The sequence below is a fragment of the Schistocerca nitens genome, chromosome 7 (assembly GCF_023898315.1).
Source record: "Schistocerca nitens isolate TAMUIC-IGC-003100 chromosome 7, iqSchNite1.1, whole genome shotgun sequence".
Lineage (NCBI taxonomy): Eukaryota > Metazoa > Arthropoda > Insecta > Orthoptera > Acrididae > Schistocerca > Schistocerca nitens.
The window spans coordinates 40,163,576-40,190,071 of NC_064620.1; positions in this window are offsets into that span (position 1 = coordinate 40,163,576).

Genomic DNA, 26,496 nt, shown 5'->3' on the forward strand with positions numbered 1-26,496 from the left:
TTCGTGTGTGTATCAGAGTTAAAGATTTGTCAGTGGCTTAAAGTGAATTTGTTATGGGTAAGATAAGACAACCTAAAGCATGTGTACCAGACGAAGAAAATTTTGTTAATGTGGAAAGTGAGGATCATTTGCAAAACATAAACGAATCCCAAGCCACCGCTTCGGATAACATAATTTCCGTTGCGGGGTGGGGGAGGGGGGGGGGAGGATTTGTGGACGGTGAATGACACTCCACAGCAGAATGAAATATCATTTTGATTAAGGCCCACCACGTAAGTCGCAAACAATCACCATTACCAATCAATTCGTGTAGTAAATAATAAATTAAATTAGGACAGCCGACGGACGCGAGAACAGGCTTTGTGTATACTATAACATAACTTGAGAAAAATAGCCGATCATGGCCCGATGTCTGATTTAGTAAAAGAAACATGTGACGTAGAAAGAATGTTTCGCTTTCAATACAAAAGTAGTGTTTTTTAATTTATTCTTCGGCCGAAAGAAAAATGTTATTCGAAAAGATAACTTCAGAAGCATATATACGAGCTCCAGGTACATCGGTGTGGCAGGAGCTGTTCAGTGGTAAGGTGCCGGGCTAACATGAATTCAGACAGCTTTTAAAACAAATTTATTAACAACCATTCCTACTCAACAATTATTAGAAAATATTGTGTTTGACCCCAATGCAATTATAACAACAATTCAAAGTTTCAACATAAGCTCGTTAACTATTTGTGATAAAAAGTTTAAAATGTCCGAGGCTATTTCAGAATGCACGTAGTAACCTTCAAACAAATTTATAATAACGAACTGACAGCAATTCAAACTTAAAAGAGTATTCAGATAAATCCAGTGTAACAAAAGCGCTTGAAATACGCAAAAAATTATAGCGGAACCCTTTTATCGTAAGTTTCTGTACACACCAGTTTCCCGTGCTACAATTTAAAATTTGGTCTATTACTGTACAGGAGTAACGAACAAATTACGGAAGCTAATTACTTAATTCAAGAAGAAATTTGCATCCGCTGCTACCACAGTGGATTTTCAGAGCCGTAATCTTGTAATCTTATTTTATTTGACACGTCAGTCTTGCGCACAGTTCCTAGCAGTACATTAAACACATCATTAAACTGGCGTGATAAGGCCTGAAACGTAAGTCAGTTACCCCTAGTCCCACCCACACACGCACATAAATAATGGCCTCCCACCAGGGCAAACTTAATGAAAACCTTGTAACATGAACAGTTAAAACAAATGACCAGTCACGAAATGTTGGAACTAACTTTGCCCCACGAGCGCAGACTCAGTTACAATTTCGCAAGACGAACAGCTACAACACACAGATGAACAAGTACTAAGTAATAAAGTTACTCCATTCCACATGGAGTTATACAATACTCGTGTGTGAATGCAACCAGGGTACAGCGACACTATAGTGACGGCTGCACAGACCTCCAGGCGTTGCTTTAACCGCCGATCTCCCTCACGCAACACCAGTTTTGGGCAACCGAAGTGCTCTTGCATGCAAAAGAGGAACTCCTTTCCAAATGAAAACTTCCCAAATGACGGCTCTCAACTACAACTAGGCCGCGCTATCCCTCCAGGTAAGGCGAAGTCTTTTTCTGGCATATACACGGACTGCTCCCAGCACAGGGCCCCGCTCGCCACCTACCTCGTGTTGCTGCTAACTCGAGACTCCTTCATCTCAAGAGTCACGCCGCCTCGTGGACCACATTCGCGCCACGAGCCTCTTTGGCAAAGGGGCAGAGGCACAGAGACGAGGTATACCAGACTTTGCGGAAGGTTTCGACGCACGGCACATATACAAAACTGTTTTCCTTAGAGGCGCTGAAGATAACATCTAATCCCGCAGTAAGGAATCCGGCATGCTGGAATCACACCCCGAGAACTTTCAGAAAACAGTCGGCTGCTTGGCTTAAGCGCATTATACCCCCAACAGCTAAACTGTAGTCGTAAAAGTTCTCAGCTCTTGATTGTATTCCATTTCCTTCTGGTTCTTGAGAAGACAGTTCTCGATTCATTAAAATCCTCGTTTTGCCCATCTCTAGCCTAAAATGATTAAAGAAAGTAAAAAAAATCAATAGAATAGCAAAAAAAACCTGGGTGGTTTCTTTCAAAAAGACATTCCCTTTTTCTATCAATATTTTTCCCCAAACTGAGACTGCGCCCCACCTCCAACGACCTCATTGTCGACATATACCGAAATACAGCAGGCTGGGTAGCTTACTAAAGAATGTCGTAACGCAGTGGACGATGTTGGTTACTAGAAGGTGTCGACGTTCTGCCAACCAATGTACACTACTGGCCATTAAAATTGATATACCACGAAAATGGCGTGCTACAGACGCGAAATTTAACCGACAGGAAGAAGATGCTGTGATATGCAAATGATTAGCTTTTCAGAGCATTCACACAAGGCTGGCGCCGGTGGTGACACCTACAACGTGCTGACATGAGGAGACTTTCCAACCGATTTCTCATACACAAACAACAGTTGACCGGCGTTGCCTGGTGAAACGTTGTTGTGATGCCTCGTGTAAGGAGGAGAAATGCGTATCATCACGTTTCCGACATTGATAAAGCTTGGATTGTAGCCTATCGCGATTGCGGTTTATCGTATCGCGACATTGCTACTCGCGTTGGTCGAGATCCAATGACTGTTAGCAGAATATGGAATCGGTGGGTTCAGAAGGGTAATACGGAACGCCGTGCTGGATCCCAAGGGCCTCGTATCACTAGCAGTCGAGATGACAGGCATCTTATCCGCATGGCTGTAACGGATCGTGCAGCCACGTCTCGATCCCTGAGTCAACAAATGGGGACGTTTGCAAGACAACAGCCATGTGCACGAACAGTTCGACGACGTTTGCAGCAGCATGGACTACCAGCTCGGAGACCATGGCTGTGGTTACCCTTGACACTGCATCACAGACAGGAGCGCCTGCGGTGGTGTACTCAACGACGAATCTGGGCGCACGAATGGCAAAACGTCATTTTTTCTGATGAATCCAAGTTCTGTTTACAGCATCATGATGGTCGCATCCGTGTTTGGCGACATCGCGGTGAATGCACATTGGAGGAGTGCATTCGTCATCGCCATACTGGCGTATCACCCGGCGTGATGATATGGGGTGCCATTGGTTAAACGTCTCGGTCACGTCTTGTTCACATTGAGGGCACTTTGAATAGTTGACGTTACATTTCAGATGTGTTACGACCCGTGGCTCTACCCTTCATTCGATCCCTACGAAACCCTACATTTCAGCAGGATAACACACGACCACATGTTGCAGGTTCTGTACGGGCCTTTCTAGATACAGAAAATGTTCGACTGCTGTCCTGGCCTGCACATTCTCCAAATCTCTCACCAATTGAATACGTCTGGTCAATAGTGTCCGAGCAACTGGCTCGTAACAATACGCCAGTCACTACTTTTGATGAACTGTGGTATCGTGTTGAAGCTGTATGGGCAGCTGTACCTGTACATGCCATCCAAGCTCTGTTTAACTCAATGCCCAGGCGTATCAAGGCCGTTATTACGGCCAGAGGTGGTTGTTCTGGGTACTGATTTCTCAGGATCTGTGCACTCAAATTGCGTGAAAATGTAATCACATGTCAGTTCTCGTATACTATATTTGTCCAATGAATACCCGTTTATCATCTGCATTTCTTATTGGTGTAGCAATTTTAATGGCCAGTAGTGTAGAAGGGTCGTGAGGAGAGGGAGTGTGATCTGTACATGGAAACTGAGACGTGTACTTTAGTTTAGCTTTTGTTTAGTTGTAATTAATCCAATCTAAGTGTGAAATTAAATGAATATTTCATAAATAAACAAATGAAGCTCTTTAATTAGAAGTTGGGCAGAAATATTATTTTTGTTGTTTACTAACGGAAAGGAAGAGTAGAATCTGTTTTGTAACATCAGGTTATTATATCAGAAGTTTTGTATTTATTGTGCTGAAATTCAAATTCTAAGAGTTTGATTTCAGCCATTCAATTACGTAGAAAATCAACATAACTTTGAACGTCCCCTTAGAAAAATTTATGAATGACTGTGCTGGAAAACCTCTACATTATTTTATTTTCAAACAGCTGAGCAAAAATGAACCTACTCAGACATTTCTCTCTTTACTTATTCTGATCAACATTAAACTGACACACAATATTTTTAGAGCAACGCTATCTGACTTTCAATAATCTCTACAAAAGAATGGGCCTGACTATTAATAACCTGTACCTTTCATGAATCACTTACCTCACAAAATTATTCGTTACTCGAACTACTGCAATACAGCGAGCGCCAATACTGCCAGCTAAATAAAAGATTCTAACTACTGAAAGCACTAACTACTGATAGGTATAGTTAGCAAATATAGCGAATAAACAATGTATTTACCTTAATAATGTTCCAGTGTCCTATATATATCAGTTCATGATATCCAGTATTACAAATTTATTCTTTCTGATAGACACACGTCCAGATAGTCCGCTCTCAAAATTCTGCCATCTCTCTCCCCACATCCACCACTGCTGGCGGCTCACCTCCAACTGCGCAACGCTACGCGCTGTTCACATGCAACTGCCCAACACTACAATGGCAAATATTCCGACAATGCAAACCAGCCACGGAATGCACACAGCACATCCAATGATTTTCATACAGAGGTTACGCGAAGTTACCAACATAAAAACTTAAACAGCCTACTTACAAACTGTAAAAACGAAGTATAGAAAATCTCTTGCAACAGAGACGAAAATAGTAAATTAATCTATTTTAAAATGATAAAAGAAAAAAGAATATTTTGTAGAACTCAGTTAAAATTTTATTTTACTCAATTTCCTTCCTTGGTGCCAGCGTTGCCGAGACGTTGGCATGTACAAAATAGCGCTGGTGTAATTATATCTCACGGCATGCAGTCTTGAGGCAGAGCTCATAGTGAAAAGACGTAGTGTAAAGCTTATAGTAAAAAGATAGTTTGTAATGTGGGGTTAGTCGAAAGAAACAATGTGTGAAGATATTTGGGTGAACTTTTATCTGAAAATATGCTGCACGGAATCAAGAGAAAACTTTGAAAAATTGAAATTTGATTTACAAGACAACGATCAAGAACTGAAGTTTTAACCTTTCGTATATCGATGCTGAAAGCCGGACCTTGGTGTGTTAACTACAACGTCAACTCCAAGACTGCTGTAGATAAAACGAGGTAATCGTGTCACCATTCTTAACTGTGCTAGTCTCCCGCTTCTGTGTAGTTAAGAAAATTTGCAACTACGCGTTTTGATTGTACGCATTTGTTGGCGGGAAAAGACAGCTTATTGGTGACGATCGATGGTGTGTATTAACACCCGTGTTATATAACTCCTCTTCACATCTTAATACAAAGTAATAGTAGGCAGTTTTCAGACTACCTAACAGATCAAAACGAAAATTTCTGTTCCGACACTGACAATGTTGAGTGTTTATGGGAGAAGTTCAAGGCAATCGTAAAATACGTTATAGACAGATACGTGCCGGACAACAAAGCTAGGAAACTACTGCGAAAGCAAAGAGAAATTCACTGCAAATTTAAACGCAGAAAAAACCTCTCAGACAAACAGGAGCTAAACGACGTCAAAGTTAGCGTAAGGAGGGCTATGCGTGAAGCGTTCAGTGAATTCGGAAGTCAAATTCTATGTACCTACTTGACAGAAAATCCTAGGAAGTTCTGGTCTGACGTTAAATCAGTAAGTGGATCGAAACAGCGTATCCAGACAGTCCGCGATGATGATGGCATTGAAACAGAGGATGACACGCGCAAAGTTGAAATACTAAACACCTTTTTCTAAAGCTGTTTCACAGAGGAAGACCGCACTGCAGTTCCTTCGCTAAATACTCGCACGAACGAAAAAATGGCTGGCATCGAAATAAGTGTTCAAGGAATAGAAAAGCAACTGGAATCACTCAACAGAGGAAAGTCCACTGGACCTGACGGGATACCAATTCGATTCTACACAGAGTACGCGAAAGAACTTGCCCCGTTCTAACAGCCGTGTACCGCAAGTCTGTAGAGGAACGGAAAGTTCCAAATGATTGGAAAAGAGCACAGGTAGTTCCAGTTTTCAAGAAGGGTCGTCGAGCAGATGCGCAAAACTATAGGCCCATATCTCTGACACCGATCTGTTTTAGAATTGTAGAACATGTTTTTTGCTCGCGTATCGTGTCATTTCTGGAAACCCAGAATCTACTCTGTCGCAATCAACATGGATTCCGGAAACAGCGATTGTGTGAGACCCAACTCGCTTTATTTGTTCATGAGACCCAGAAAATATTAGATACAGGCTCCCAGGTAGATGCCATTTTCCTTGACTTCCGGAAGGCGTTCGATACAGTTCCGCACTGTCGCCTGATAAACAAAGTAAGAGCCTACGGAATATCAGACCAGCTGTGTGGCTGGATTGAAATGTTTTTAGCAAACAGAACACAATATGTTGTTCTCCATGGAGAGACGTCTACAGACGTTAAAGTAACCTCTGGCGTGCCACAGGGGAGTGTTATGGGAACATTACTTTTCACAATATATATGTAAATGACCTAGTAGATAGTGTCGGAGGTTCCATGCGGCTTTTCGCGGATGATGCTGTAGTGTACAGAGAAGTTGCAGCATTAGAAAATGGTAGCGAAATGCAGGAAGATCTGCAGCGGATAGGCGGCACTTGGTGCAGGGAGTGGCAACTGACCCTTAACATAGACAAATGTAATGTATTGCGAATACACAGAAGGAAGGATCCTTTATTGTACGATTATATGATATCGGAACAAACACTGGTAGCAGTTGCTTCTGTAAGATATCTGGAAGTATGCGTACGGAACGATCTGAAGTGGAACGATCATATAAAATTAATTGTTGGTACGGCGGGTGCCAGGTTGAGATTCATTGGGAGAGTCCTTAGAAAATGTAGTCCATCAACAAAGAAGGTGGCTCACAAAACACTCGTTCGACCTATACTTGAGTATTGCTCATCAGTGTGGGATCCGTACCAGGTCGGATTGACAGAGGAGATAGAGAAGATCCAAAGAAGAGCGGCGCGTTTCGTCACAGGGTTATTTGGTAACCGTGATAGCGTTACGGAGATGTTTAGCAAACTCAAGTGGCAGACTCTGCAAGAGATGCGCTCTGCATCGCGGTGTAACTTGCTGTCCAGGTTTCGAGAGGGTGCGTTTCTGGATGAGGTATCGAATATATTGCTTCCCCCTACTTATACCTCCCGAGGAGTTCACGAATGTAAAATTAGAGAGATTCGAGCGCGCATGGAGTCTTTCCGGCAGTCGTTCTTCCTGCGAACCATACGCGACTGGAACTGAAAGGGAGGTAATGACAGTGGCACGTAAAGTGCCCTCCGCCACACACTGTTGGGTGGCTTGCGGAGTATAAATGTAGATGTAGACGTAGATGTAGATTCCTTTCGCTAGTAATTTTAGGAACCGATTATGACCGGTTCGATGATAACAGTTAATCGCAGATCACAGACTGTACGATTTATTACTGAAGATGTTACTCATTTCTGAGCAAAAGATAAATTGGAATTCAGTTTACCAACGGCCCGTATGCCATAATACAACGTTAACCGATTCACACAGAAGCTTCAAGATCGTAAGAACGCGACGTGAATAATTAGCCCAAATACATTAGTCAGCGCGGCCGACAGACGACATCGATGGACTCCAACTTCCAACTCGCTATTACTGTTCTTAATAACATGAGACCGCAGTGCGAAAAGTTGACCCGAAGACTTCGTTCTAATACAGTGGTCTCACGGGAACACGTTTAGCTAGCGCGGGAAACCAGTGCCAACTCACTCACCCTACTGCGATACGCCAAGAGTACGCGCGACACAATTCAAAGACTGCTGTCAGCGGCAGAGATTACGCAAGATACAAAGATTACACTTAATGCTTGACATGGCTAAACTAGTGGTAGCTGCATCAACAAAACACGCACTCTGCGGAAACGCTAGGCAATAAGCTTATGAAAAATAGAAAAAAGATATAGCACAAATTTCGACGTGTGGGATATAGGATTCTCACGAACTAGTTACGGACAAGACAAACACTAATCTTCCTTCCTTCCTAGACGTATAATTTGGCGTAGCTGATGTGTTGAAGTAGAATCTGCAGTCTACTAGAAAAAAAGGAACATTCGTTTTGTTTTTTGTCTCAACTAAAATTCAAACATCCACTCTAACTTCCATTTTACTTCCAATTCCTTTAGATCTATCGTAATGATTCTTTTGCCTGTCAGTCGAATTTCAATGTATAGACTGTTACAAAAAAAAAAAAAAAAAAAAAAAAAAGAACACGAGTCGCCTCGCATCTATTGACATTGAAATTATTGCCCAGTAAGTTGGATACACACGCCTGTTGCTCAAGACCTGACATATCGACAATTTATCGAAATCAGCGTTGAGTCAGAAGCTTATTAGGTAAAGTGCCTTTTAGGTAAAACGATAAGGTTAAGTTCCTATCCTTAACTGTTACTCCATTCTCTCATCCTGATTTGGGGGGGGGGGGGTATGTTGACAACAGTATATACGCTGCCCTTCAATCAGTTACGAAGATCGTTTTAGAATACATAACGGGTAAAATTTTTATATGTCTTTCTTTAATTATTAAAAAAGGACACTTCCTCGTTGATGGCGCCTAAAACTGGAACTTCGTAGCAGATTAAAACTGTGTGTCGGACCAGTCCTGGAATTGAGCAGCCGAAGCATGATACACAACCCGTCCTCACAACTTTGCTTCCTCCAGTACCTCAGCTCCTGTCTTCCAAATTTCACAGAAGCTGTCTTGCGGCTGTGCTACGTATTCGCAGTATCCTTTCTTCCAGGAATGCTAGTCTTGCAAGTTTCGCAGGAGAGCTTCTGTGAAGTTTGGAAGGCAGGACACGAGGTACTGCCGGAAGTAAGGCTGTGAGGAGGAGCTGTGAGCTTTACTTGGGTAGCTCAGTCGGTAGAGCACTTGCCCACGAAAGGCAAAGGTCAAAACTTCGTGTTTCGCTTCGGCACATAGTTTTAATCTTCCAGGAAGTTCCATACCAGTGTACAATCCGCTGAAGTGTGATAATTTCATGCCCGGAACTGCTTTTTATTTACATGAAAAAAATCATGATGGAAGTCTTTATAATGAAAAAGATGCACTCCACTGAATTGTACTAAACGTGATAGCTCCTACAATGGCAGAAGTTATATTGGTAGCAGGAGAGTTAAACGGTGTTGTGAGGTGTGTGTAATGTGAATCCATGTAGATGAGAGAAAGACGTATCATTTGGGGTAAGGACAACTAAGGTGAAGGCCTACACTGATTTTAGAGAGGGAGGGAAAAGAAAAGAGTGAAAAGGAGAAAGGAACCTGATGCGAGAATCGGTAGGGAGACGTAGGGAGATGTGGGTGCGATATCACAAAGCTGATGAATGATAGGGTGGATGTAGTTGTCTCTGAGTAAGAAGCTGTTGAAGTTTTATTGGAAGGGGATGCGGGAAGTGTATAGGTGTAACGCCAGCGGGATGTGTTGATACTGACTCAGCAGTATGTCAGGACTGGCAACTGCGGATTGTAATTGTAGTGTCGGCAGACTTGCCAACACTACGCACACTAATTGAAAGAGGCGGCCAAGATGCACGCGCTAACTCACGAAGGATGGAGTGAGGTCTGAAACAGGAGACTTAATGAATGTGATAAAGAAAATACGTATCTTTGGAATATACTTAACTTTTAATACATCCTTGTATACATCGTTCTTGATGAGACATCTGGAGATTGTGGCGATACAAGTGACTCTTTATATACAAGCTATTTAAGGCTAATGGCGCCTTGCTAAGTCGTAGCCATTAACTTAGCTGAAGGCTATTCTAACTGTCTCTCGGCAAATGAGAGAAATGGCTTCGTCAGTATAGTCGCTAGCAACGTCGTCGTACAACTGGGGCGAGTTCTCGTACGTCTCTCGAGACCTGCCGTGTGGTGGCGCTCGGTCTGCGATCACACAGTGGCGACACGCGGGTCCGACATGTACTAATGGACCGCGGCCGATTTAAGCTACCACCTAGCAAGTGTGGTGTCTGGCAGTGACACCACAGTAATGGTACTTGAATTACGCAACCATTACGGCTCCTCACCTGAACCTCTCGATACCAGTAATATTCTACTGTGTTTCTGTTAACTACTTAACATATTTCTGAGACAACATTCAGATTTGATTTCACTTTTGATGCGTCGATATGTTTATATTGCAATGATATTATTCTTATGTGTATTCTTTCCTTTGTCACTATGATCTTTGACGTACTTGTAACTCTGATTTTTGGGCGCGTAAGCGATTATTAGTTAGTTGTTAAGTTGTTAGGGAGTCGGACCATGAGAAAGTCAAGTCTTGGACGTCATGTTGGAAAGACGCTTAACGTAGTCAGCTTATAAAATGTGAACTTTAACAGTGACTGTGAGGAAGATGTTTTCAAGTATGTTTTGTATTGTGAAGTGATGTTAGTGTGTCACGTGATATTGCAATAAAAGCAATTAGAAGGAAGTGTTACTTAATTTCGGAGTGCTGATTTTTTTTTTTTTACATCACCATTGTCCAGCAAAAGTGTAATGTTCAAGAATGTTTTGTGAAGCGCATCTACAAAACTTTTGAATATAGCAGGATAAATCCTAGGCCTCTTTGCATCCGAGCTTGGAACCATAACCACCTAGATTTTCAACGATTGAGCCATGATTTTACGACGAGACCAGCGTGGGAAACACAAAAAGATGAGTGCCTAGTTTTTTGATTATTACATGAAATGACTTTATTAACTGTGCTCTAATGACACCTGCCACATAATATGACTGTTGTTGCCCGAAAATGCAGTATTTAGCAGCGTGAGCAACACCACAATCGTTATTAAATGCTGACCTTTGTTGTGATAGGGTTATTAGAGGATGGAGGTACGATATTGTTGTGATGTCAAATTTAAGGTATAACTAGAATGTACAGAGACGTTCAGTGTAAATGAGGTGGGAGGAAAGTTTGGTGGATTGGTAAGGTATTCTGTTGGAGAAGGTTAAGCAAATGAGCTGAGAAATATTTTGCCGGCCGGAGTGCCCGAGCGGTTCTAGGCGCTACAGTCTGGAACCGCGCGACCGCTACGGTCGCAGGTTCGAATCCTGCCTCGGGCATGGATGTGTGTGATGTCCTTAGGTTAGTTAGGTGTAAGTGGTTCTGAGTTCAAGGGGACTAATGACCACAGTAGTTAAGTCCCATAGTGCTCGGAGCCATTTTTTGAGAAATACTTCTGCCTGATTCAAGCAAAGTATGCGTCGGTTCGTGGTTTAAGGTGGCACAAACAAAGGGTGAATCTGACCCTGAAACAGCCTTTACGTTATTACAGCCTTTTGGTGGCCCACTGTCATTCGCATCGTGTTAAAATTACGAACAACTTCAGTTGGAAAGACCACATAGATAATACTGTAGGGAAGGCGAGCCAAAGGTTGCGTTTCATTGGCAGGACACTTAGAAGATGCAACAAGTCTACTAAAGAGACAGCTTACACTACACTCGTTCATCCTCTGTTAGAATATTGCTGCGCGGTGTGTGATCCTTACCAGGTGGGATTGACGGAGGACATCGAAATGGTGCAAAAAAGGGCAGCTCGTTTTGTATTATCACGTAATAGGGGAGAGAGTGTGGCAGATATTATACGCGAGTTGGGATGGAAGTCATTAAAGCAAAGACGTTTTTCGTCGCGGCGAGATCTATTTACGAAATTTCAGTCACCAACTTTCTCTTCCGAATGCGAAAATATTTTGTTGAGCCCAACCTACATAGGTAGGAATGATCATCAAAATAAAATAAGAGAAATCAAAGCTCTAACAGAAAGGTTTAGGTGTTCGTTTTTCCCGCGCGCTGTTCGGGAGTGGAATGGTAGAGAGATAGTATGATGGTGGTTCGATGAACCCTCTGCCAAGCACTTAAATGAGAATTGCAGAGTAATCATGTAGATGCAGATGTAGATCTACTTAGTGACGGCATGAGGTCTTCTTAACCTTGTCTCACAGTGCCAGAGAATCGTGCTCTAGGTGACACAAATGATAGTTACTGAAACAAGTTCTACTGTCTGATACAGACATTTTTCGCCATTCGTCAGTCGACGTATTTTTAGCAAAAAAGGGCTCAAACTTGTTTCACAACTGCTGCGTTTTTCGTCACTAAGCTGGATGTTCTCTACACCCACCGTCACCTAATCTAACTTGGTAAAACCGTATGGCTTATTAGTGAACAGTATTCGAGATCAGTCTTCCAGGCACATGTCTTTTAGGATATTATCAACTACTTGTTATTCAGTAACCGTTAGGGAAAGAGAAAACATGGTCTTCTGAATGTCCTCAGTATATCGGTAGAGTGTCTCCCCATGATTTTGAACAGGCGAAAAATTTTGATTGGGCAATTTATTTTTAATTCTACTTGCTAAATTTTCACAAATAAATTTTTCACACAAGTCAACCAATGACTCACACTTATCAATGGTTTATGCTATAATTATGCTTAATCTGCCACAGGTTGACCAGTAAATAATTCGAAATATTACTGAATGGGCAATATGCTATAATTCTGCTTAATCTGCCACAGGTTGACCAGTAAATAATTTGAAATATTACTGAATGGGCAATGGCCACGGCCTGATTTTGTAAATGAATAGTTAATCACGAAAGATCTATAAGTTCACAATCTGTTTCAATCGCCAATTTGTTTTGATATCTTGTGCTACTAGCAAAAGCTCATTAGGCAGTTAGTTGAATTGTTTCTACCTAACCCTACAAAGTCATAAACTCCGAACAACTGAGTCAGGAGGAAAATACTTTGGGTTTGTACCTTGCCAATTTAGTACACTAGTACTAAGTTGCAAGTGAACAGTTTTATCGTGAAGTTGTTCAGTAAAGTGAAGTTGTTTGGTGTCTGCCACAAAATCATGAACACAGTTACACATATAATTTAAACACTCCTGGATCCCAAGGTACTGTGAATGCAAAGGGCAAGTTACCTGCAACAGTTATATATTTGCCTGAATCCCAGAAAGTAAACTACTGCATACAGTGCGGGCGACACTTACCTGACGACTGTTTTCAGCTGTGATACAAAGTTGGCAGTCCGAGGTACTGTGCAAATTCTGGCTTAACACTGTAACATTGTCTTCTGTGGGTAAACCACGTGTAGCCATTTCATACAAGAGTTGGTTTTTCTTCAGATATAATATGCCCAATATAGCTCTATTTTCCACTGCCAACACTACCTTAGAGTAACGTGGAACCAAAATAACAAGCAGTGTACTCTGTAAAAAAACTTTTTTCCTAGTAGTCTTTTGCGCAAGTAACAAAGAGCTGGGAGTATTAAGGTGCTGCACTCAACATGCCAAGAAAGACGTTTATTTACCTCTGCAGCATTAAAACACTGTTGACAATGATGAACAGTTGAATTCCTGAGAAAGATAATATTACAATTAACTCAGAGTTATTTTATCTTTTGCCAAAACAAGCCCTATAACAGCCAATGAATCACAGAATCAGAATGACACTTCGAGTTATTCCTTCAAACATTTCAGAAAATTTTTTAAATTATGCTCATATAAGTTTTAAATACCATAAAGAGTGAGAGAGTCAATATTAACAGAAATTACAAGTTTCACAACAGTTTTTCGTTTTTTGGTAGATATGTTAATAAAATTCTCAATTCATACAAAAGCAATAAATGTATTAACAGTAGCAAATCACACTTAAAAGAGCTGAGAACAAATACATTAAGTTAACAACCAAGCATTGACAAAAGGTGACTAGTGTGAGCTTAGCCCAGACATCACTCGGTCCCTTCATTAAGTTCAGATTAGTTGGTCTTAAACATACGCAGCGTAAAAAATTAAAACCACATGGCCATAAAGTGACAACAACGGAAACATATTACAGAGCACAAGCTGAAATATTTCAAAAGCCCTTTCAAGCCTTAACCGTGAAGAATAAACAGTACATGTTCATATTTCACCTCAATAATATTGAATTAAGAAAAAGTAGTTGTGGAAGTTTAGCACACGAGTGTTTAAAGGGAACAAACAATGCAACAAAATTCATCTTGCATGAGAGTTGGAACACGTGTGCCTTTTAAAAGTAAACACGTAACTTAATAACCAATAATTTATTTCATATCCACCCATGATTGCAGCAAATAATTCAAGAGTTTCAGTATGGTAAGGTACTGCTTTTTAGCTCAGAATGCTGATCCACTCTGAGGACTAAGACAAATACAACAGTCTGTAACCAAAGGCAGACAGCATTGTACGCAAAAAGCTAAATTAAATTTCTGTAAGAAGTACTTTCTCAAATAACAGGGATTTTCGTGTATCAGAACCAGTACATTAGTCACACATAACAACACGTGCCCACCGTTTTCCTTCAACGCTTTTCCTTAGCCGTGTAGTACATACTGGCAGCTAGGCATCCACAAACCAAAGCGATGAGAAATGCACCGACGCTGAAGTGACCCAGAAGGCCGCGGGCAGCAGTAATTCTTCGAATGTCGTAGGCACACCTTTCACAGTTATCGTTCACCATCGATAACACGACGAACCAGACCTCGATAACTGGTAAACAATACTAGTTACCATGGCAACAGGAAGGAAAACAGTTCCGAGCAGAGAGCATGCTTGTTGTTACATCTGTTGGGCGACTGGCTATGCTGGCTCTGGTGGGATGCCATCGAGTCCACTGCTATAATACGAAAAAAATGGCTCTGAGCACTATGGGACTTAACTTCTGAGGTCATCAGTCCCCTAGAACTTAGAACTACTTAAACCTAACCAACCTAAGGACATCACACAAATCCATGCCCGAGGCAGGATTCGAACCTGCGACCGTAGCGACTGAATCGCCTATAATACGAAGTATAGAGAAATTTAATAAACAGCATGTATCGATACTAACGCGAGCATTGGTCGATTTATTTCAGGAGACGTCGGTTTCGCTATAAGGTACATTGAGTGTCATGAAATTGAAGGGACCAATGAATATTTCTGGGGTGTAAGGTAGATGATTAGGCAAATATTGTCGTTGGCGTATTGTTTGAGGTTAAGATGGGTTGTTTTAGCCTTAATGGCATCCTACATCTTCATCTACATCTACATACATACTCCGCAATCCACCATATGGTGCGTGGCGGAGGCTACCTCGTACCACAACTAGCATCTTCTCTCCCTTTTCCACTCCCAAACAGAACGAGGGAAAAATGACTGCCTATATGTCTCTGTACGAGCCCTAATCGTGCCGGCCGAAGTGGCCGTGCGGTTAAAGGCGCTGCAGTCTGGAACCGCAAGACCGCTGCGGTCGCAGGTTCGAATCCTGCCTCGGGCATGGATGTTTGTGATGTCCTTAGATTAGTTAGGTTTAACTCGTTCTAAGTTCTAGGGGACTAATGACCTCAGCAGTTGCGTCCCATAGTGCTCAGAGCCATTTTTTGAGCCCTAATCTCTCTTATCTTATATTTCTCGGAAAGACCTTTCCGAGAAATATAAGTTGGCGGCAGTAAAATTTTACTGCAGTAAGCTTCAAATGATGGTTCTCTAAATTTCCTCAGTAGCGATTCACGAAAAGAACGCCTCCTTTCCTCCAGAGACTCTCACCCGAGTCCCTGAAGCATTTCCGTAACACTCGCGTGATAATCAAACCTACCAGTAAAAAATCTAGCAGCCCGCCTCTGAATTGCCTCTATGTCCTCCCTCAATCCGACCTGATAGGGATCCCAAACGCTCGAGCAGTAATCAAGAATAGGTCGTATTAGTGTTTTAAGAGCGGTCTCCTTTACAGATGAACCACATCTTCCCAAAATTCTACCAACGAACCGAAGACGACTATCCGCCTTCCCCACAACTGCCATTACATGCTTGTCCCACTTCACATCGCTCTGCAATGTTACGCCCAAATATTTAATCGACGTGACTGTGTCAAGCGCTACACTACTAATGGAGTATTCGAACATTACGGGATTCTTTTTCCTATTCATCTGCATTTTTTACATTTATCTATATTTAGAGTTAGTTGCCATTCTTTACACCAATCACAAATCCTGTCCAAGTCATCTTGTATTCTCCGACGACACCTTCCCGTACACCACAGCATCATCAGCAACAGCCGCACATTGCTATCCACCCTATCCAAAAGATCATTTATGTAGATAGAAAACAACAGCGGACCTACCACACTGCCCCGAGGCACTCCAAATGATAACCTCTCCTCCGATGAACACTCACCATCGAGGACAACGCATTGCTGAAGAGGATGTAATGGAGAGAAGAAACAACAGAGATTTGAGGCACAACTGCTATAGAGTAGAAAATATGGGGTTAAATGTTGCTGAAGGTTCCAAAGGATGCATGGCTATAGACATTCTTGAGCTCAAGGGCCACAAAAATTGCTGTTCGTCTGTTATTAACTGAATGGAACAGGAAATGGATGAGGTACAGGAGATAGTTATCAGAGGAAACGTTGGGAGAGAAGACACACTGGTTGACAGGAGGGGTTGGTGCCGATTTAGGTGTTTATGATGTACTGTATTTGAAGGCTTGCATGGTAGTGAGAAGAAGCTGATGGGTTAGCTCACGATAGTTGTCTCCGTGAGGAATGGTACTGTAGACGTACAAGGGTTCCTTCAAAGGAAAGGCAGATTTCTTACTGGTGGCTGTTAAGAGGTTAAGTCGCGACTAGGAGCAGTCTTATGTTTTTTTATTACGTATGTGTTTAATATCTTGTGGTCTGTAGATGTGTTAAGTTTTGCTTGTGACATGTTACCCAGGACAGCGATATCGGCGTTACAGTACCCCTGGTGTGGGGTGGGTTGCCAGGATGGTGCGAGCAGATGGTGGAGGCCCTGTCTGCAAATGCTGCGATGCATGACGCGTTGTCTCAGTGGCCGACTGGCCACTGGATTCTGCTGGGCTGGCTGCTCGCCCACTCCGCGTTGTTGACACGGTACTAAACAAGGTCGGTGGCTTCTTTACGAGGGGGGACCCAAAAGAAACCGGACTCCGAGGGCGCTGCCACTCGTAGACGTAGTGCAGGGTTCTCACGCTAGATGGTGTTAGTATAGACCTTCATGAAACAGCTGTGCAGATGGCGTCAGTGTAGAGCTGAACGTGCAAGTGTGGAATTGTGTTTCTCTGACTGTTGGCGGGTTACCTCTGCGAAGTCGTTACGGCAACTTTAAAAGAACAAAGTGTGTGTGAAATTTTGTTTCCTGCTTAAAAAAACTGCAACGGAGACACACAAAATGCTTCAGGAAGCTTACCAGGAGGACGCTATGAGCCGCAGACAGGTTTTCGAGTGGTTTGGGCGCTTTATACGTGGTGAGATGTGTGTTGAAGACCGAGCTCGTTCTGGACGCCCTTCAACATCGCGAAATGAGGAGAACATTGAAAAGGTCCGCCAAAAGATCAACGAGGATCGTCGCCAAACGATCGACAAAATTTCAGCAGACACAGGAATCAGTTGGAGCTCGTGCCAGTGGATTTTGAGAGAGGATTTGGACATGAGACGTGTTGCTGCTAAATTTGTTCCACGCCTTCTCACACAGGAGCAAAAAACCATCCCCATGAATGTGTGTCAGGACTTGAAAACAGAGATTGCACGTGATCCAAACTTGTTGAACAAAGTCATTACAGGGGATGAGAGTTGGTGTTACGGGTATGACCCAGAAACCAAACAAGCGTCAAGCCAGTGGAGGAATCCCAACTCTCCCAGACCTAAAAAAGCAAGGCAAGTGAGGTCAAATGTAAAGACGATGATCATTGTCTTTCTTGATGTTCGTGGAATTGTGCATCGGGAATTCATACCCCCTGGCCAGACCGTTAACCAGCACTTTTACTTGGATGTTTTAAGGCGTCTGCGAGAGGATGTGAGTAGGAAACGCCCGGAACTTTGGCGATCAGGTGACTGGTTTCTGCATCACGACAACGCTCCAGCACACGCGGCCTTACGAGTGACCCACTATTTGGCATCTCAGAGGTGGTCTGTCGTTCCCCACGTTCCGTATTCGCCGGACCTAGCCCCGTGCGACTTTTTCCTGTTTCCACGGATGAAAAAAAACGCTAAAAGGGGAGCGTTATGACGATGTGGAGGCGGTAAAAACAGCTTTGCAAAGGGCACTGGACAATATCAAACTTGGAGAGTTCCAAACATGCTTCCAACAGTGGGAAAAGAGACTTGACAAGAGGATCGCATGTAATGGAGAGTATTTTGAAGGTGACTGAAGTAATTTTGTAAAAAGATTCATCGATAAATTTTTTATGACAACAGTCCGGTTACTTTTGGGTTCCCCCTCGTATGTAAGCCGGCTGCGCGGATCGCGCACGAGCGGTGTGCCAACTCGACGCTGTTGTAGCCTCTATGGCCCCGGGCGCCGACAAGTGGCGTCACAGTGGGGGCTGCCCATCGCACAGAGGCGCCCCCGTCTGGCACTGGCGGACGGCAGCTGGTGTGTGTGTGGGAAGCGGACTGCTACAGCCTGGTGTGGGGTAATGGGCAAATTGTGGCGCCCTGAAAGTATTCTAATTTCAGAGTTGGCAGCCACCGCTCAGGCCGCGCGGCTGGGCTGAGCTCGTTAGCATCAGCGTGGTGCCTCACAACGGCCGGAGCACGTGGTCCATCCAGCTGCGGGGCTGGGAATTCCTTGGTGACGCTGTGCTCCGGGAGGGCCAAAGATGGCGGACTTTGTGAAACCTTAATGGCAGACATTTCACAGCTCATCTAGAAATTAATAGTAGCCATAGGAATCATGATACAGAAACATGTACATTACCATTATCTGCACGACGATTCTGATGGTGTAATCAGATTTTCAATATCTTTATTAGTTTAAAGTTTAGTATCTCTAAATTAGGCAAGTAACACCCAGCAACGAATTTCCCAAATTTTACCGCTTCATCCGATTTCGTCGATCGACCTGTCTTCAGAAAGCTATTAGTATAAACCTAAATTGGTATAAATTACAGGCATTTACCTTGAACAGTACATGAGTTATTGGAGGTCAAAGTGCCCGGTTACTATCGATCGCGTCAGGCCATAAGTACTCCACAGTTACACTAAAAAAAGGTAGCAGCGTGCTTATAAATATAGTTATTCGTCTATGTCTTTGTTTGTATCCGGTATATACAATTCATGAAAAATTGGTTAAATATTTATGTGGTGTGCGTACTGTAAGACCTTCAGTACACACACCATCAGATTATTTGACTTGTCGCTCTAACGAAGTAGGCGAGTGTCAGCAATATGTCTCGTGGTCTTATCGTGGCGTGTTTATCTTCTGCCGTTAGGTCAGACGATAGAAATGCCACTTGCACGGTTAGAGTAGCAGATTGATGGCGACCAACTTCAAACAGAACTTGATTAATTTTCACACACATTTATTAAAACAATAACAAGCATAAAAGTTACTTAACTTGGTTCTGGATGCTATTTACAATTGACAATTTGAAGTTCCTTTGGTATTGGTACGTTAATCTTATTCTCACATACATCTCTGATACTTGACAAAAGTGTCTATACATTTATCTTCATGGCTATGTACAGGAATATGGTAATCTTATTAGGTGCAGACTGAAACTTGACTATAGACTGCTTATAAATATAGTTATTCGTCTATGTCTTTGTTTGTATCCGGTATATACAATTCATGAAAAATTGGTTAAATATTTATGTGGTGTGCGTACTGTAAGACATGTAGAACTCGTACAGACTGGTACAGACTAATTCAGACTGGTACAGACTAGTGCAGACAAATGCAGACTGACTAATCAGAGGTCTGTACACTCGTTATAATACCTTGCACGTTCATGTATCACTGCACGAGTGTGATCTGCGAGGAGAAAAGGTCCTACGTTAGCAGCAATCTCATTGGTTGCGTTACATATTAATATACGGATCTTTGGAAGCAGAATTTAGTCCGTCTCTATGGCAGCGCCATCTCGTAGTGCGGAGACGGACGAGCGCTGCGCCTGCGCTGTTGTGCTTAGCGGGGCGCGCTCTAGTGGGAAAGTTGTGTACGCGCTGACTACGCGGAACTATGTACACAACAATTTACTATGTTTTAGGAAGCATAGGGATATAAGGCTACTGGCCTACCTTTTGTTCTATATGTTTATTTTATTTGTTTATGTGTCTAATAATGTGTGTTAGAGTGTGTTTATGGTCCAGCCGTAGGAATATTTGTATAATTTCAAGTTATTTAATTGTAAATCCAGTACTTATAATGGGCTTCATTATGTTTGTGTGGGTGAGTTGGCATAAAGACATGGCGCGAGATTTCTGGAAGGACGGCACAGGACACGGGAAGTGTTGGGGCGGTATGGCGCGAGGGACACACGGTCGCGAGAGAGACTTGGAGTGTGGAGCTGTTTGCACGTGGTCGCGAGAGATAGAAATACTTCGGAGTGCGGACTGATGAACTTGTGAGATTTCCGTGGCCCTACAGTGAAGACGTAGTGTGCGTTTAGAAGTGAATATCTCGCGAGCTATGTTGTCGTTCGTAACTAATTACGTGCAGTAGGAATCTATTGTTTCCCTGTTATTCAGCTTGTTGTTGTTGTTGTTGTTGTGGCCTTCAGTCCTGAGACGGGTTTGATGCAGCTCTCCATGCTACTCTATCCTGTGCAAGCTTCTTCATCTCCCAATACCTACTGCAGCGTACATCCTTCTGAATCTGCTTAGTGTATTCATCTCTTGGTCTCCCTCTACGATTTTTACCCTCCACTCTGCCCTCCAGTACTAAATTGGTGGTCCCTTGATGTCTCAGAACATGTCCTACCAACCGATCCCTTTTTCTGGTCAAGTTGTGCCACAAACCCCTCTTCTCCCCAATTCTATTCAATACCTCCTCATTAGTTATATCATCTACCCATCTAATCTTCAGCATTCCTCTGTAGCACCACATTCCCTTCTTGTCTAAACTATTTAACGTCCATGTTTCACTTCTATACATGGCTACACTCCATACAAATACTTTCAGAAACGACTTCCTTTCCTTGCCATTGCCAGTCTATATTTTATATCCTCTCTTATATATATTTCTTCAGCTCATATTTTATTTAATTGCTGGACCATCGACACCAATAAGTGTTTCGCAGAAATATATCGCATTCTCAAAACGACTTCTACCATCGTACCCATCATTTGAAGTCGTTAAGATTGTACCTGCAGATTTTATTTAATTGCAATCTTTCATTTATAAATTTATGTATTACATTCCTAATTCGCAATTGCTGAGTGATAGAAACCTTCGACAATTCGACTCACGTGTATATTCATATTGCATAGTGTAGACTCAGCAGTACTCCTGTAATGTGGCAACTACGTATCCCAGCCCCTAGACAACGAAACCAGCCAAAACTTTTAATATTACAACTCTGAGTCGGAGGGCACGTAGCTGAGGGCCACCAACATTCATTTCATTAATAGTTTGAAAACCCGCACTGGGCAGCAGTCGGCCGTGCTACTGGGGACGACTTAGTGCGGCTAGTCATGCCGTGGCACTAAGTCCAAAGAGGGTCTTATGTGCAGAGTTGTTGCCCTGCTGTGGCCTCGAACCACTTTTTCTTGCGTTTTCATGCGGCGTCCTCGTCCGGCACAGGAACCCTATCCAGGTTGGGCCGCGAGACTCACAATATTCTGTTACGAAAAAGTCCAGTACTTACAGTAAGCAGCGGCACGCTTGTTGTGCAATTGCGACACTACTCGTCACGTATCCTGCAAGACTAGTGCTACTCAAAATGGTTCAAATGGCTCTGAGCACTATGGGACTTAACATCTGTGGTCATTAGTCCCCTAGAACTTAGAACTACTTAAACCTAACTAACCTAAGGACATCACACACATCTATGCCCGAGGCAGGATTCGAACCTGCGTTCTTAGCGGTCGCGCTGTTCCAGACTGACGCGCCTAGAACCGCTCGGCCACACCGGCCGGTCCTAATGCTACTGTCAATGGGAAACATATCAGCTACACTATCCGTACAACCCCAAAAACATATGTTTTCATATTAGGTGCACTGTGCTGCCATGTGCTGCCAGGTACTCCATATCAGCGACCTCAGTATTCATTAGACATCGTGGGAGAGCAGAATGGAGCGCTCCGCCGAACTCGCGGACTTCGAGCGTGGTCAGGTGATTGGGTGTCACTTGTGTCACGTGTCTGTACGCGAGATTTTCACACTCCTAAGCATCCCTAGGTCCACTGTTTCCGATGTGATAGTGAAATGGGAACGGGAAGGGACACGTACAGCACAAAAGCATACAGGCCGACCTCGTCTGTTGACTGACAGAGACCGCCGACAGTTGAAGAGGGTCGTAATGTGTAATAGACAGACATCTATCCAGACCATCACACAGGAATTCCAAACTGGATCAGGATCCACTGCAAGTACTATGACAGTTAGGTGGGAGGTGAGAAAACTTGGATTTCATGGTCGAGCGGCTGCTCATAAGCCACACATCACGCCTGTAAATGCCAAACGACGCCTCACTTCGTGTAAGGAGCGTAAAAATTGGACGACTGAACAAGAGGAAAACGTTCTATGGAGTAAAGAATCACAGTACACAATGTGGCGATCCAATGGCAGGGTGTGGGTATGGCGAATGCCCGGTGAACGTCATTTGCCAGCATGTGTAGTGTCAACAGTAAAATACGCAGGTGGTGGTGTTATGGTGTGGTCGTATTTTTAGTGGGGGGGGGGGGGGCTACATTGATGTTTTAAACACCTGCTTGCTTCCCACTGTTGAACAGCAATTCGAGATGGCGATTGCATCTTTCAACACCATTGAGCACATCATCTTAATGCATGGCCTGTGACGGAGTGGTTACATGACAGTAACATCGCTGTAATGAACTGACCTGAATCCTACTGAAGACATTTCGGATGTGTTTGGAACGCCGACTTCGTACCAGGATTCACCGACCGACATCGATACCTCTCCTCTGTGCAGTATTCCGTGAAGAATAAGCTGCTATTCCCCAAGAAACCTTCCGGCACCTGACTTACGTATGCCGCGAGAGTGGAAACTGTCATCAAGGCTAAGGGTGGGCCAACATGATTTTGATTTCCAGCATTACCGATGCAGGGTGTCGCGAACTTGTAAATCATTTTCAGCCAAGTGTCCGGATACTTTTGATCACATATTGTATGTATGAAAGAGATTTGAAATGGTAATGGTATGTAGATGAGACTTATATGGCATGTGAAACGTCCCCTTAGAAACATTTGTACATGACTGTGCTTAAACTGACATACAATATTTTTAGCGCAACGCAATCTGACTTTAAAAAATCCCTACAAAAGAATGGCCCTGACTAACATTAACCTATACGTTTCACAAATCACTTACCTCACAAAAATCTTGGTTACTCGAACTACTGCAATACAGCGAGCGCCACTACTGCCAGCTAAATAAAAGATTCAAACTACAGAAGGCACTAACTACTGATAGGCATAGTTAGTAAATGAAAGATTTTAATAGAGAACGAACAATGTATTCACCTTAATAGTCATAATATATATAGCAGTTCATGACATCCAGTCTTACAAATTTCAAAACTCCGCCATCTCTCTCCCCACATCCACCACTGCTGGCGGCTCACCTCCAACTGCGCAACACTACGCGATATTCACATCCAGCTGCCCAACACTACAATGGCCGACAACAATGCAAACTAGCCACAGACTGCACACAGCACAGCCAGTGATTTTCATACAGAGCGCTACGTGGCGTTACCAATAAGAAAACCTAAACAGCCTACTTACATAGCCCCCATGCTCCCCACAAAAAATTTTACAAATTGTTTTGGGCACTGGCCAATACAGATTTGAAAAAATTTTTCATAATTATAATTACAATAACAAAGAAATCAAATGCACACACTTATTGATACAATGTTGGTCAAAAGCTAAAATTTTCTCACAGTCCATAAAGACAGTCCTGATCGTTCATCACAGTAAAATTGCAGTGTTTTTTTTCCTCAAAGTCTGAGCAGTAAAAGAGAATGCACACGGAAGTAGTTGATTTCCTTGCAGTCTTGAAGGTCCTGGTAGAGATTACGGTATTGGTGGGTCACCAGAGGTGTAGACCCACTGCAGTCCTTGTAGAAATAATGGTATTGAGGATCATCGAAGGTGTAGACCCACTGTAGTCCTTGTAGAGATGTCCAGCAGCCATCTGCTGCGACTGTGCAGGTGCACAATCACCATCGAAGAGTCTTGCAGACAATATAGCAAGTCCATGACCACCACCTGTGCACTCACAAAGTTTTTGGAATTGTCCTCAGAACCAGCAATGCTGTTATCCAGTCCCTTGCTGAATTATTAACACACGTGCAAACACTAACAGTCCCTACTTCTCGCATATTGTCCATATACTATGACCAACAGAAACGTCTGCAGTGAAATGGAACTTACAATTTACTTAATTTGATGAACTGGTGTCAATTACAATTTGATAACATAAGAATACAATAACAAAGGTACAAAATACATCATTAAAGAACATAACAAAACAGATAACATTTGTGGTAATGGAGGCTTTACAAAAGAATAGAAATAAACATGTACACCAGTGTTACAAGAATTATGACATAAGTACGAGGGCAGTTCAATAAGTAATGCAACACATTTTTTTCTCGGCCAATTTTGGTTGAAAAAACCGGAAATTTCTTGTGGAACATTTTCAAACATTCCCGCTTCGTCTCGTATAGTTTCATTGACTTCCGACAGGTGGCAGCGCTGTACGGAGCTGTTAAAATGGCGTCTGTAACGGATGTGCGTTGCAAACAACGGGCAGTGATCGAGTTTATTTTGGCGGAAAACCAGGGCATCTCAGATATTCATAGGCGCTTGCAGAATGTCTACGGTGATCTGGCTGTGGACAAAAGCACGGTGAGTCGTTGGGCAAAGCGTGTGTCATGATCGCCCGCAAGGTCAAGCAAGACTGTCTGATCTCCCGCGTGCGGGCCGGCCGTGCACAGCTGTGACTCCTGCAATGGCGGAGCGTGCGAACACACTCGTTCGAGATGATCGACGGATCACCATCAAACAACTCAGTGCTCAACTTGACATCTCTGTTGGTAGTGCTGTCACAATTGTTCACCAGTTGGGATATTCAAAGGTTTGTTCCCGCTGGGTCCCTCGTTGTCTAACCGAACACCATAAAGAGCAAAGGAGGACCATCTGTGCGGAATTGCTTGCTCGTCATGTGGCTGAGTGTGACAATTTCTTGTCAAAGATTATTACAGGCGATGAAACATGGGTTCATCACTTCGAACCTGAAACAAAACGGCAATCAATGGAGTGGCGCCACACCCACTCCCCTACCAAGAAAAAGTTTAAAGCCATACCCTCAGCCGGTAAAGTCATGGTTACAGTCTTCTGGGACACTGAAGGGGTTATTCTGTTCGATGTCCTTCCCCATGGTCAAACGATCAACTCTGAAGTGTATTGTGCTACTCTTCAGAAATTGGAGAAACGACTTCAGCGTGTTCGTAGGCACAAAAATCTGAACGAACTTCTCCTTCTTCATGACAACGCAAGACCTCACACAAGTCTTCGCACCCGAGAGGAGCTCACAATACTTCAGTGGACTGTTCTTCCTCATGCACCCTACAGCCCCGATCTCACACCGTCGGATTTCCATATGTTTGGCCCAATGAAGGACGCAAACTGTGGGACGCACTACGCGGATGATGAAGAAGTTATTGATGCAGTACGACGTTGGCTCCGACATCGACCAGTGGAATGGTACCGTGCAGGCATACAGGCTCTCATTTCAAGGTGGCGTAAGGCCGTAGCATTGAATGGAGATTACGTTGAAAAATAGTGTTGTGTAGCTGAAAGATTGGGGAATAACCTGGTGTATTTCAATGCTGAATAAAACAACCCCTGTTTCAGAAAAAAAAGTGTTGCATTACTTATTGAACTGCCCTCGTACATACATAAACATCAACTTCACACATGAGCATTAAAACAAAACAGAATAAATAATGTCTAAACATCTTTACAAAGAAAATAACATATTATTAGAAAAAAATTCCACAACATATCTCATATCAGCTAAACACATAAAGACAGGAAAAACACAAATATACAAGAGTACACAAACATATAGCAGAATAACACAAGAGGAAAGGACAGGGTTGGTTTTCAGTGTAACATTTGGTGCTGCAGTATTTTGCAAACAAAACTTTTTTTTTTCTTGGAGATGTCCCTTCGTTCATCATTATTCCCAAAAAGTCCTATCTATACCTGCTTTCTGTACTTTTTTCATATAACTTCTCAATGCATTTCTTCCAATTCATCGCAACTCATTCTCTTATATAGTCTACCCCCTCTTAAGCTAACTAAATCTACTGAGCTCAGATGCTAAACTAAGGGACGAGGCAATGCTGCAGCACAAA